This window comes from Schistocerca nitens, chromosome 1 (assembly GCF_023898315.1).
Source record: "Schistocerca nitens isolate TAMUIC-IGC-003100 chromosome 1, iqSchNite1.1, whole genome shotgun sequence".
Lineage (NCBI taxonomy): Eukaryota > Metazoa > Arthropoda > Insecta > Orthoptera > Acrididae > Schistocerca > Schistocerca nitens.
In genome coordinates this window covers 1,275,874,714-1,275,889,295 of record NC_064614.1, presented here as the reverse complement: position 1 = coordinate 1,275,889,295, position 14,582 = coordinate 1,275,874,714, and positions in this window count along the sequence as shown.

Genomic DNA, 14,582 nt, shown 5'->3' with positions numbered 1-14,582 from the left:
TTTCATATGGACGCAAATTGTGTGTTAATTCGTCATTGTGAGGGAGCGAGGGATGCAGTAAAGGAGGAATAATGCATCGGAAAAGAGATACTCGGAACCCCAAAGGAAATCCTATCGTTTCCGTAGAAACGTATCTCGATTTAGATGGACAATGCAGGGAATCCAGAGTATTTCATATGGACGCGAATTATGTGTTAATTCGTCAATGTGAGGGAGCGAGGGATGCAGTAAAGGAGGAATAATGCATCGGGAAAGATATACTCGGAACCCCAAAGAAAATCCTATCGTTTCCGTAGAAACGTATCTCGATCTAGATGGACAATGCAGGGAATCCAGAGTATTTCATATGGACGCAAATTGTGTGTTAATTCGTCAATGTGAGGGAGCGATTTATGCAGTAAAGGAGGAATAATGCATCGGAAAAGAGATACTCGACTCCCAAAGGAAAATCCTATCTTTTTCGTAGAAACGTATCTCGTTTTAGAAAGATAATGCAGGGAACCCAGAGTATTTCATATGGACGCAAATTTTGTGTTAATTCGGCAATGTGAGGGAGCGAGGGATGCAGTAAAGGAGGAATAATGCATCGGAAAAGAGATACTCGGAACCCCAAAGAAAATCCTATCGTTTCCGTAGAAACGTATCTCGATTTTGAAGGACAATGCAGGGAATCCAGAGTATTTCATATGGACGCAAATTGTGTGTTAATTCGTCAATGTGAGGGAGCGAGGTATGCGGTAAAGGAGGAATAATGCATCGGAAAAGAGATACTCGGCTCCCAAAATAAAATCCTATCTTTTTCGTTGAAACGTATCTCGTTTTAGAAAGATAATGCAGGGAACACAGAGTATTTCATATGGACGCAAATTGTGTGTTAATTCGGCAATGTGAGGGAGCGAGGGATGCAGTAAAGGAGGAATAATGCATCGGAAAAGAGATACTCGAAACCCCAAAGAATATCCTATCATTTCCGTAGAAACGTATGTCCATTTAGAATGACAATGCAGGGAATCCAGAGTATTTCATATAGATGCAAATTGTGTGTTAATTCGTCAATGTGAGGGAGCGAGGGATGCAGTAAAGGAGGAATAATGCATCGGAAAAGAGATACTCGGAACCCCAAACAAAATCCTATCGTTTCCGTAGAAACGTATCTCGATTTAGAAGGACCATGCAGGGAATCTAGTGTATTTCATATGGACGCAAACTGTGTGTTAATTCGTCATTGTGAGGGAGCGAGGGATGCAGTAAAGGAGGAATAATGCATCGGAAAAGATATACTCGGAACCCCAAAGAAAATCCTATCGTTTCCGTAGAAACGTATCTCGATTTAGATGGACAATGCAGGGAATCCAGAGTATTTCATATGGACGCGAATTATGTGTTAATTCGTCAATGTGAGGGAGTGAGGGATCCAGTAAAGGAGGAATAATGCATCGGGAAAGAGATACTCGGAACCCCAAAGAAAATCCTATCGTTTCCGTAGAAACGTATCTCGAATTAGATGGACAATGCAGGGAATCCAGAGTATTTCATATGGACGAAAATTGTGTGTTAATTCGTCAATGTGAGGGATCGAGGGATGCAGTAAAGGAGGAATAATGCATCGGAAAAGAGATACTCGGAACCCCAAAGAAAATCCTATCGTTTCTGTAGAAACGTATCTCGATTTAGAAGGACAATGCAGGGAATCCAGAGTATTTCATATGGACGCAAATTGTGTGTCAATTCGTCAATGTGAGGGAGCGAGGGATGCAGTAAAGGAGGAATAATGCATCGGGAAAGAGATACTCGGAACCCCAGAGAAAATCCTATCGTTTCCGTAGAAACGTATCTCGATTTAGAATGACAATGCAGGGAATCCAGAGTATTTCATATGGACGCAAATTGTGTGTTAATTCGTCAATGAGAGGGAGCGAGGGATGCAGTAAAGGAGGAATAATGCATCAGGAAAGAAAAACTCGGAACCCCAAAGAAAATCCTTTCGTTTTTTGTAGAAACGTATCTCGATTTAGAAGGACAATGCAGGGAATCCAGAGTATTTCATATGGACGCAAATTGTGTTAATTCGTCAATGTGAAGGAGCGAGGGATGCAGTAAAGGTGGAATAATGCATCGGAAAGGAGATACTCGGAACCCCACAGAAAATCCTATAGTTTCCGTAGAAACGTATCTCGATTTAGAAGGACAATGCAGGGAATCCAGAGTATTTCACATAGACGCAAATTGTGTGTTAATTCGTCAATGTGAGGGAGCGAGGGATGGAGCAAAGGAGGACAAATGCATCGGAAAAGAGATACTCGGAACCCCAAAGAAAATCCTATCATTTCCGTAGAAACGTATCTCGATTTAGAAGGACAATGCAGGGAATCCAGAGTATTTCATATGGACGCAAATTGTGTGTTAATTCGTCAATGTGAGGGAGCGATTTATGCAGTAAAGGAGGAATAATGCATATGAAAAGAGATACTCGACTCCCAAAGGAAAATACTATCTTTTTCGTAGAAACGTATCTCGTTTTAGAAAGATAATGCAGGGAACCCAGATTATTTCATATGGACGCAAATTGTGTGTTAATTCGGCAATGTGAGGGAGCGAGGGATGCAGTAAAGGAGGAATAATGCATCGGAAAAGAGATACTCGGAACCCCAAAGAAAATCCTATCGTTTCCGTAGAAACGTATCTCGATTTTGAAGGACAATGCAGGGAATCCAGAGTATTTCATATGGACGCATATTGTGTGCTAATTCGTCAATGTGAGGGAGCGAGGTATGCGGTAAAGGAGGAATAATGCATCGGAAAAGAGATACTCGGCTCCCAAAATAAAATCCTATCTTTTTCGTTGAAACGTATCTCGTTTTAGAAAGATAATGCAGGGAACACAGAGTAATTCATATGGACGCAAATTGTGTGTTAATTCGGCAATGTGAGGGAGCGAGGGATGCAGTAAAGGAGGAATAATGCATCGGATAAGAGATACTCGAAACCCCAAAGAATATCCTATCATTTCCGTAGAAACGTATGTCCATTTAGATTGACAATGCAGGGAATCCAGAGTATGTCATATAGATGCAAATTGTGTGTTAATTCGTCAATGTGAGGGAGCGAGGGATGCAGTAAAGGAGGAATAATGCATCGGAAAAGAGCTACTCGGAACCCCAAACAAAATCCTTTCGTTTCCGTAGAAACGTATCTCGATTTAGAAGGACCATGCAGGGAATCTAGTGTATTTCATATGGACGCAAATTGTGTGTTAATTCGTCATTGTGAGGGAGCGAGGGATGCAGTAAAGGAGGAATAATGCATCGGAAAAGAGATACTCGGAACCCCAAAGGAAATCCTATCGTTTCCGTAGAAACGTATCTCGATTTAGATGGACAATGCAGGGAATCCAGAGTATTTCATATGGACGCGAATTATGTGTTAATTCGTCAATGTGAGGGAGCGAGGGATGCAGTAAAGGAGGAATAATGCATCGGGAAAGATATACTCGGAACCCCAAAGAAAATCCTATCGTTTCCGTAGAAACGTATCTCGATCTAGATGGACAATGCAGGGAATCCAGAGTATTTCATATGGACGCAAATTGTGTGTTAATTCGTCAATGTGAGGGATCGAGGGATGCAGTAAAGGAGGAATAATGCATCGGAAAAGAGATACTCGGAACCCCAAAGAAAATCCTATCGTTTCTGTAGAAACGTATCTCGATTTAGAAGGACAATGCAGTTAATCCAGAGTTTCATATGGACGCAAATTGTGTGTTAATTCGTCAATGTGAGGGAGCGAGGGATGCGGTAAAGGAGGAATAATGCATCGGAAAAGAGATACTCGACTCCCAAAAGAAAATCCTATGGTTTCCGTAGAAAGGTATCTCGTTTTAGAAAGATAATGCTGGGAACCAAGAGTATTTCATATGGACGCAAATTGTGTGTTAATTCGTCAATGTGAGGGAGCGAGGGATGCAGTAAAGGAGGAATAATGCATCGGAAAAGAGGTACTCGGAACCCCAAAGATAATCCTATCGTTTCCGTAGAAACGTATCTCGATTTAGAATGACAATGCAGGGAATCCAGAGTATTTCATATGGACGCAAATTGTGTGTTAATTCGTCAATGAGAGGGAGCGAGGGATGCAGTAAAGGAGGAATAATGCATCAGGAAAGAAAAACTCGGAACCCCAAAGAAAATCCTTTCGTTTTTTGTAGAAACGTATCTCGATTTAGAAGGACATTGCAGGGAATCCAGAGTATTTCATATGGACGCAAATTGTGTTAATTCGTCAATGTGAAGGAGCGAGGGAAGCAGTAGAGGTGGAATAATGCATCGGAAAGGAGATACTCGGAACCCCACAGAAAATCCTATAGTTTCCTTAGAAACGTATCTCGATTTAGAAGGACAATGCAGGGAATCCAGAGTATTTCACATGGACGCAAATTGTGTGTTAATTCGTCAATGTGAGGGAGCGAGGGATGGAGCAAAGGAGGACAAATGCATCGGAAAAGAGATACTCGGAACCCCAAAGAAAATCCTATCATTTCCGTAGAAACGTATCTCGATTTAGAAGGACAATGCAGGGAATCCAGAGTATTTCATATGGACGCAAATTGTGTGTTAATTCGTCAATGTGAGGGAGCGATTTATGCAGTAAAGGAGGAATAATGCATCGGAAAAGAGATACTCGACTCCCAAAGGAAAATCGTATCTTTTTCGTAGAAACGTATCTCGTTTTAGAAAGATAATGCAGGGAACCCAGAGTATTTCATATGGACGCAAATTTTGTATTAATTCGGCAATGTGAGGGAGCGAGGGATGCAGTAAAGGAGGAATAATGCATCGGAAAAGAGATACTCGGAACCCCAAAGAAAATCCTATCGTTTCCGTAGAAACGTATCTCGATTTAGAAGGACAATGCAGGGAATCCAGAGTATTTCATATGGACGCAAATTGTGTGTTAATTCGTCAATGTGAGGGAGCGAGGTATGCGGTAAAGGAGGAATAATGCATCGGAAAAGAGATACTCGGCTCCCAAAATAAAATCCTATCTTTTTCGTTGAAACGTATCTCGTTTTAGAAAGATAATGCAGGGAACACAGAGTATTTCATATGGACGCAAATTGTGTGTTAATTCGGCAATGTGAGGGAGCGAGGGATGCAGTAAAGGAGGAATAATGCATCGGAAAAGAGATACTCGAAACCCCAAAGAATATCCTATTATTTCCGTAGAAACGTATGTCCATTTAGAATGACAATGCAGGGAATCCAGAGTATTTCATATAGATGCAAATTGTGTGTTAATTCGTCAATGTGAGGGAGCGAGGGATGCAGTAAAGGAGGAATAATGCATCGGAAAAGAGATACTCGGAACCCCAAACAAAATCCTATCGTTTCCGTAGAAACGTATCTCGATTTAGAAGGACCATGCAGGGAATCTAGTGTATTTCATATGGACGCAAATTGTGTGTTAATTCGTCATTGTGAGGGAGCGAGGGATGCAGTAAAGGAGGAATAATGCATCGGAAAAGAGATACTCGGAACCCCAAAGAAAATCCTATCGTTTCCGTAGAAACGTATCTCGATTTAGATGGACAATGCAGGGAATCCAGAGTATTTCATATGGACGCGAATTATGTGTTAATTCGTCAATGTGAGGGAGCGAGGGATGCAGTAAAGGAGGAATAATGCATCGGGAAAGAGATACTCGGAACCCCAAAGCAAATCCTATCGTTTCCGTAGAAACGTATCTCGATTTAGATGGACAATGCAGGGAATCCAGAGTATTTCATATGGACGCAAATTGTGTGTTAATTCGTCAATGTGAGGGATCGAGGGATGCAGTAAAGGAGGAATAATGCATCGGAAAAGAGATACTCGGAACCCCAAAGAAAATCCTATCGTTTCTGTCGAAACGTATCTCGATTTAGAAGGACAATGCAGGGAATCCAGAGTATTTCATATGGACGCAAATTGTGTGTCAATTCGTCAATGTGAGGGAGCGAGGGATGCTGTAAAGGAGGAATAATGCATCGGGAAAGAGATACTCGGAACCCCAAAGAAAATCCTATCGTTTCCGTAGAAACGTATCTCGATTTAGAATGACAATGCAGGGAATCCAGAGTATTTCATATGGACGCAAATTGTGTGTTAATTCGTCACTGAGAGGGAGCGAGGGATGCAGTAAAGGAGGAATAATGCATCAGGAAAGAAAAACTCGAAACCCCAAAGAAAATCCTTTCGTTTTTTGTAGAAACGTATCTCGATTTAGAAGGACAATGCAGGGAATCCAGAGTATTTGATATGGACGCAAATTGTGTTCATTCGTCAATGTGAAGGAGCGAGGGATGCAGTAAAGGTGGAATAATGCATCGGAAAGGAGATACTCGGAACCCCACAGAAAATCCTATAGTTTCCGTAGAAACGTATGTCGATTTAGAAGGACAATGCAGGGAATCCAGAGTATTTCACATGGACGCAAATTGTGTGTTAATTCGTCAATGTGAGGGAGCGAGGGATGGAGCAAAGGAGGACAAATGCATCGGAAAAGAGATACTCGGAACCCCAAAGAAAATCCTATCATTTCCGTAGAAACGTATCTCGATTTAGAAGGACAATGCAGGGAATCCAGAGTATTTCATATGGACGCAAATTGTGTGTTAATTCGTCAATGTGAGGGAGCGATTTATGCAGTAAAGGAGGAATAATGCATCGGAAAAGAGATACTCGACTCCCAAAGGAAAATCCTATCTTTTTCGTAGAAACGTATCTCGTTTTAGAAAGATAATGCAGGGAACCCAGAGTATTTCATATGGACGCAAATTGTGTGTTAATTCGGCAATGTGAGGGAGCGAGGGATGCAGTAAAGGAGGAATAATGCATCGGAAAAGAGATACTCGGAACCCCAAAGAAAATCCTATCGTTTCCGTAGAAACGTATCTCGATTTTGAAGGACAATGCAGGGAATCCAGAGTATTTCATATGGACGCAAATTGTGTGTTAATTCGTCAATGTGAGGGAGCGAGGTATGCGGTAAAGGAGGAATAATGCATCGGAAAAGAGATACTCGGCCTCCAAAATAAAATCCTATCTTTTTCGTTGAAACGTATCTCGTTTTAGAAAGATAATGCAGGGAACACAGAGTATTTCATATGGACGCAAATTGTGTGTTAATTCGGCAATGTGAGGGAGCGAGGGATGCAGTAAAGGAGGAATAATGCATCGGAAAAGAGATACTCGAAACCCCAAAGAATATCCTATCATTTCCGTAGAAAAGTATGTCCATTTAGATTGACAATGCAGGGAATCCAGAGTATTTCATATAGATGCAAATTGTGTGTTAATTCGTCAATGTGAGGGAGCGAGGGATGCAGTAAAGGAGGAATAATGCATCGGAAAAGAGCTACTCGGAACCCCAAACAAAATCCTATCGTTTCCGTAGAAACGTATCTCGATTTAGAAGGACCATGCAGGGAATCTAGTGTATTTCATATGGACGCAAATTGTGTGTTAATTCGTCATTGTGAGGGAGCGAGGGATGCAGTAAAGGAGGAATAATGCATCGGAAAAGAGATACTCGGAACCCCAAAGAAAATCCTATCGTTTCCGTAGAAACGTATCTCAATTTAGATGGACAATGCAGGGAATCCAGAGTATTTCATATGGACGCGAATTATGTGTTAATTCGTCAATGTGAGGGAGCGAGGGATGCAGTAAAGGAGGAATAATGCATCGGGAAAGAGATACTCGGAACCCCAAAGAAAATCCTATCGTTTCCGTAGAAAGGTATCTCGATTTAGATGGACAATGCAGGGAATCCAGAGTATTTCATATGGACGCAAATTGTGTGTTAATTCGTCAATGTGAGGGATCGAGGGATGCAGTAAAGGAGGAATAATGCATCGGAAAAGAGATACTCGGAACCCCAAAGAAAATCCTATCGTTTCTGTAGAAATGTATCTCGATTTTGAAGGACAATGCAGGGAATCCAGAGTATTTCATATGGACGCAAATTGTGTGTCAATTCGTCAATGTGAGGGAGCGACGGATGCAGTAAAGGAGGAATAATGCATCGGAAAAGAGATACTCGACTCCCAAAAGAAGGTCCTATCGTTTCCGTAGAAAAGTATCTCGTTTTAGAAAGATAATGCACGGAACACAGAGTATTTCATATGGACGCAAATTGTGTGTTAATTCGTCAATGTGAGGGAGCGAGGGATGCAGTAAAGGAGGAATAATGCATCGGAGAAGAGATACTCGGAACCCCAAAGAAAATCCTATCGTTTCCGTAGAAACGTATCTCGTTTTAGAAGGACCATGCAGGGAATCCAGAGTATTTCATATGGTCGCAAATTGTGTATTAATTCGTCAATGTGAGGGAGCGAGGGATGCAGTAAAGGAGGAATAATGCATCGGAAAAGAGATACTCGGAACCCCAAAGAAAATCCTATCGTTTCCGTAGAAACGTATCTCGATTTAGATGGACAATGCAGGGAATCCAGAGTATTTCATATGGACGCAAATTGTGTGTTAATTCGTCAATGTGAGGGAGCGAGGGATGCAGTAAAGGAGGAATAATGCATCGGAAAAGAGATACTCGGAACCCCAAAGAAAATCCTATCGTTTCCGTAGAAACGTATCTCGATTTAGAAGGACAATGCAGGGAGTCCAGAGTATTTCATATGGACGCGAATTATGTGTTAATTCGTCAATGTGAGGGAGCGAGGGATGCAGTAAAGGAGGAATAATGCATCGGGAAAGAGATACTCGGAACCCCAAAGAAAATCCTATCGTTTCCGTAGAAACGTATCTCGATTTAGATGGACAATGCAGGGAATCCAGAGTATTTCATATGGACGCAAATTGTGTGTTAATTCGTCAATGTGAGGGATGCAGTAAAGGAGGAATAATGCATCGGAAAAGAGATACTCGGAACCCCAAAGAAAATCCTATCGTTTCTGTAGAAACGTATCTCGATTTAGAAGGACAATGCAGGGAATCCAGAGTATTTCATATGGACGCAAATTGTGTGTCAATTCGTCAATGTGAGGGAGCGAGGGATGCAGTAAAGGAGGAATAATGCATCGGGAAAGAGATACTCGGAACCCCAAAGAAAATCCTATCGTTTCCGTAGAAACGTATCTCGATTTAGAATGACAATGCAGGGAATCCAGAGTATTTCATATGGACGCAAATTGTGTGTTAATTCGTCAATGAGAGGGAGCGAGGGATGCAGTAAAGGAGGAATAATGCATCAGGAAAGAAAAACTCGGAACCCCAAAGAAAATCCTTTCGTTTTTTGTAGAAACGTATCTCGATTTAGAAGGACAATGCAGGGAATCCAGAGTATTTCATATGGACGCAAATTGTGTTAATTCGTCAAAGTGAAGGAGCGAGGGATGCAGTAAAGGTGGAATAATGCATCGGAAAGGAGATACTCGGAACCCCACAGAAAATCCTATAGTTTCCGTAGAAACGTATCTCGATTTAGAAGGACAATGCAGGGAATCCAGAGTATTTCACATGGACGCAAATTGTGTGTTAATTCGTCAATGTGAGGGAGCGAGGGATGGAGCAAAGGAGGACAAATGCATCGGAAAAGAGATACTCGGAACCCCAAAGAAAATCCTATCATTTCCGTAGAAACGTATCTCGATTTAGAAGGACAATGCAGGGAATCCAGAGTATTTCATATGGACGCAAATTGTGTGTTAATTCGTCAATGTGAGGGAGCGATTCATGCAGTAAAGGAGGAATAATGCATCGGAAAAGAGATACTCGACTCCCAAAGGAAAATCCTATCTTTTTCGTAGAAACGTATCTCGTTTTAGAAAGATAATGCAGGGAACCCAGAGTATTTCATATGGACGCAAATTGTGTGTTAATTCGTCAATGTGAGGGAGCGAGGGATGCAGTAAAGAAGGAATAATGCATCGGAAAAGAGATACTCGGAACCCCAAAGAAAATCCTATCGTTTCCGTAGAAACGTATCTCGATTTAGATGGACAATGCAGGGAATCCAGAGTATTTCATATGGACGCAAATTGTGTGTTAATTCGTCAATGTGAGGGAGCGATTCATGCAGTAAAGGAGGAATAATGCATCGGAAAAGAGATACTCGACTCCCAAAGGAAAATCCTATCTTTTTCGTAGAAACGTATCTCGTTTTAGAAAGATAATGCAGGGAACCAAGAGTATTTCATATGGACGCAAATTGTGTGTTAATTCGTCAATGTGAGGGAGCGAGGGATGCAGTAAAGAAGGAATAATGCATCGGAAAAGAGATACTCGGAACCCCAAAGAAAATCCTATCGTTTCCGTAGAAACGTATCTCGATTTAGATGGACAATGCAGGGAATCCAGAGTATTTCATATGGACGCAAATTGTGTGTTAATTCGTCAATGTGAGGGAGCGAGGGATGCAGTAAAGGAGGAATAATGCATCGGAAAAGAGATACTCGGAACCCCAAAGAAAATCCTATCGTTCCGTAGAAACGTATCTCGATTTAGAAGGACAATGCAGGGAGTCCAGAGTATTTCATATGGACGCGAATTATGTGTTAATTCGTCAATGTGAGGGAGCGAGGGATGCAGTAAAGGAGGAATAATGCATCGGGAAAGAGATACTCGGAACCCCAAAGAAAATCCTATCGTTTCCGTAGAAACGTATCTCGATTTAGATGGACAATGCAGGGAATCCAGAGTATTTCATATGGACGCAAATTGTGTGTTAATTCGTCAATGTGAGGGATGCAGTAAAGGAGGAATAATGCATCGGAAAAGAGATACTCGGAACCCCAAAGAAAATCCTATCGTTTCTGTAGAAACGTATCTCGATTTAGAAGGACAATGCAGGGAATCCAGAGTATTTCATATGGACGCAAATTGTGTGTCAATTCGTCAATGTGAGGGAGCGAGGGATGCAGTAAAGGAGGAATAATGCATCGGGAAAGAGATACTCGGAACCCCAAAGAAAATCCTATCGTTTCCGTAGAAACGTATCTCGATTTAGAATGACAATGCAGGGAATCCAGAGTATTTCATATGGACGCAAATTGTGTGTTAATTCGTCAATGAGAGGGAGCGAGGGATGCAGTAAAGGAGGAATAATGCATCAGGAAAGAAAAACTCGGAACCCCAAAGAAAATCCTTTCGTTTTTTGTAGAAACGTATCTCGATTTAGAAGGACAATGCAGGGAATCCAGAGTATTTCATATGGACGCAAATTGTGTTAATTCGTCAAAGTGAAGGAGCGAGGGATGCAGTAAAGGTGGAATAATGCATCGGAAAGGAGATACTCGGAACCCCACAGAAAATCCTATAGTTTCCGTAGAAACGTATCTCGATTTAGAAGGACAATGCAGGGAATCCAGAGTATTTCACATGGACGCAAATTGTGTGTTAATTCGTCAATGTGAGGGAGCGAGGGATGGAGCAAAGGAGGACAAATGCATCGGAAAAGAGATACTCGGAACCCCAAAGAAAATCCTATCATTTCCGTAGAAACGTATCTCGATTTAGAAGGACAATGCAGGGAATCCAGAGTATTTCATATGGACGCAAATTGTGTGTTAATTCGTCAATGTGAGGGAGCGATTCATGCAGTAAAGGAGGAATAATGCATCGGAAAAGAGATACTCGACTCCCAAAGGAAAATCCTATCTTTTTCGTAGAAACGTATCTCGTTTTAGAAAGATAATGCAGGGAACCCAGAGTATTTCATATGGACGCAAATTGTGTGTTAATTCGTCAATGTGAGGGAGCGAGGGATGCAGTAAAGAAGGAATAATGCATCGGAAAAGAGATACTCGGAACCCCAAAGAAAATCCTATCGTTTCCGTAGAAACGTATCTCGATTTAGATGGACAATGCAGGGAATCCAGAGTATTTCATATGGACGCGAATTATGTGTTAATTCGTCAATGTGAGGGAGCGAGGGATGCAGTAAAGGAGGAATAATGCATCGGGAAAGAGATACTCGGAACCCCAAAGAAAATCCTATCGTTTCCGTAGAAACGTATCTCGATTTAGATGGACAATGCAGGGAATCCAGAGTATTTCATATGGACGCAAATTGCGTGTTAATTCGTCAATGTGAGGGATCGAGGGATGCAGTAAAGGAGGAATAATGCATCGGAAAAGAGATACTCGGAACCCCAAAGAAAATCCTATCGTTTCTGTAGAAACGTATCTCGATTTAGAAGGACAATGCAGGGAATCCACAGTATTTCATATGGGCGCAAATTGTGTGTCAATTCGTCAATGTGAGGGAGCGAGGGATGCAGTAAAGGAGGAATAATGCATCGGGAAAGAGATACTCGGAACCCCAAAGAAAATCCTATCGTTTCCGTAGAAACGTATCTCGATTTAGAATGACAATGCAGGGAATCCAGAGTATTTCATATGGACGCAAATTGTGTGTTAATTCGTCAATGAGAGGGAGCGAGGGATGCAGTAAAGGAGGAATAATGCATCAGGAAAGAAAAACTCGGAACCCCAAAGAAAATCCTTTCGTTTTTTGTAGAAACGTATCTCGATTTAGAAGGACAATGCAGGGAATCCAGAGTATTTCATATGGACGCAAATTGTGTTAATTCGTCAATGTGAAGGAGCGAGGGATGCAGTAAAGGTGGAATAATGCATCGGAAAGGAGATACTCGGAACCCCACAGAAAATCCTATAGTTTCCGTAGAAACGTATCTCGATTTAGAAGGACAATGCAGGGAATCCAGAGTATTTCACATGGACGCAAATTGTGTGTTAATTCGTCAATGTGAGGGAGCGAGGGATGCAGTAAAGGAGGACAAATGCATCGGAAAAGATATACTCGGAACCCCAAAGAAAATCCTATCATTTCCGTAGAAACGTATCTCGATTTAGAAGGACAATGCAGGGAATCCAGAGTATTTCATATGGACGCAAATTGTGTGTTAATTCGTCAATGTGAGGGAGCGATTTATGCAGTAAAGGAGGAATAATGCATCGGAAAAGAGATACTCGACTCCCAAAGGAAAATCCTATCTTTTTCGTAGAAACGTATCTCGTTTTAGAAAGATAATGCAGGGAACCCAGAGTATTTCATATGGACGCAAATTGTGTGTTAATTCGGCAATGTGAGGGAGCGAGGGATGCAGTAAAGGAGGAATAATGCATCGGAAAAGAGATACTCGGAACCCCAAAGAAAATCCTATCGTTTCCGTAGAAACGTATCTCGATTTTGAAGGACAATGCAGGGAATCCAGAGTATTTCATATGGACGCAAATTGTGTGTTAATTCGTCAATGTGAGGGAGCGAGGTATGCGGTAAAGGAGGAATAATGCATCGGAAAAGAGATACTCGGCTCCCAAAATAAAATCCTATCTTTTTCGTTGAAACGTATCTCGTTTTAGAAAGATAATGCAGGGAACACAGAGTATTTCATATGGACGCAAATTGTGTGTTAATTCGGCAATGTGAGGGAGCGAGGGATGCAGTAAAGGAGGAATAATGCATCGGAAAAGAGATACTCGAAACCCCAAAGACTATCCTATCATTTCCGTAGAAACGTATGTCCATTTAGATTGACAATGCAGGGAATCCAGAGTATTTCATATAGATGCAAATTGTGTGTTAATTCGTCAATGTGAGGGAGCGAGGGATGCAGTAAAGGAGGAATAATGCATCGGAAAAGAGCTACTCGGAACCCCAAACAAAATCCTATCGTTTCCGTAGAAACGTATCTCGATTTAGAAGGACCATGCAGGGAATCTAGTGTATTTCATATGGACGCAAATTGTGTGTTAATTCGTCATTGTGAGGGAGCGAGGGATGCAGTAAAGGAGGAATAATGCATCGGAAAAGAGATACTCGGAACCCCAAAGAAAATCCTATCGTTTCCGTAGAAACGTATCTCGATTTAGATGGACAATGCAGGGAATCCAGAGTATTTCATATGGACGCGAATTATGTGTTAATTCGTCAATGTGAGGGAGCGAGGGATGCAGTAAAGGAGGAATAATGCATCGGGAAAGAGATACTCGGAACCCCAAAGAAAATCCTATCGTTTCCGTAGAAACGTATCTCGATTTAGATGGACAATGCAGGGAATCCAGAGTATTTCATATGGACGCAAATTGTGTGTTAATTCGTCAATGTGAGGGATCGAGGGATGCAGTAAAGGAGGAATAATGCATCGGAAAAGAGATACTCGGAACCCCAAAGAAAATCCTATCGTTTCTGTAGAAACGTATCTCGATTTAGAAGGACAATGCAGGGAATCCAGAGTATTTCATATGGACGCAAATTGTGTGTCAATTCGTCAATGTGAGGGAGCGACGGATGCAGTAAAGGAGGAATAATGCATCGGAAAAGAGATACTCGACTCCCAAAAGGAAGTCCTATCGTTTCCGTAGAAAAGTATCTCGTTTTAGAAAGATAATGCACGGAACACAGAGTATTTCATATGGACGCAAATTGTGTGTTAATTCGTCAATGTGAGGGAGCGAGGGATGCAGTAAAGGAGGAATAATGCATCGGAGAAGAGATACTCGGAACCCCAAAGAAAATCCTATCGTTTCCGTAGAAACGTATCTCGTTTTAGAAGGACCATGCAG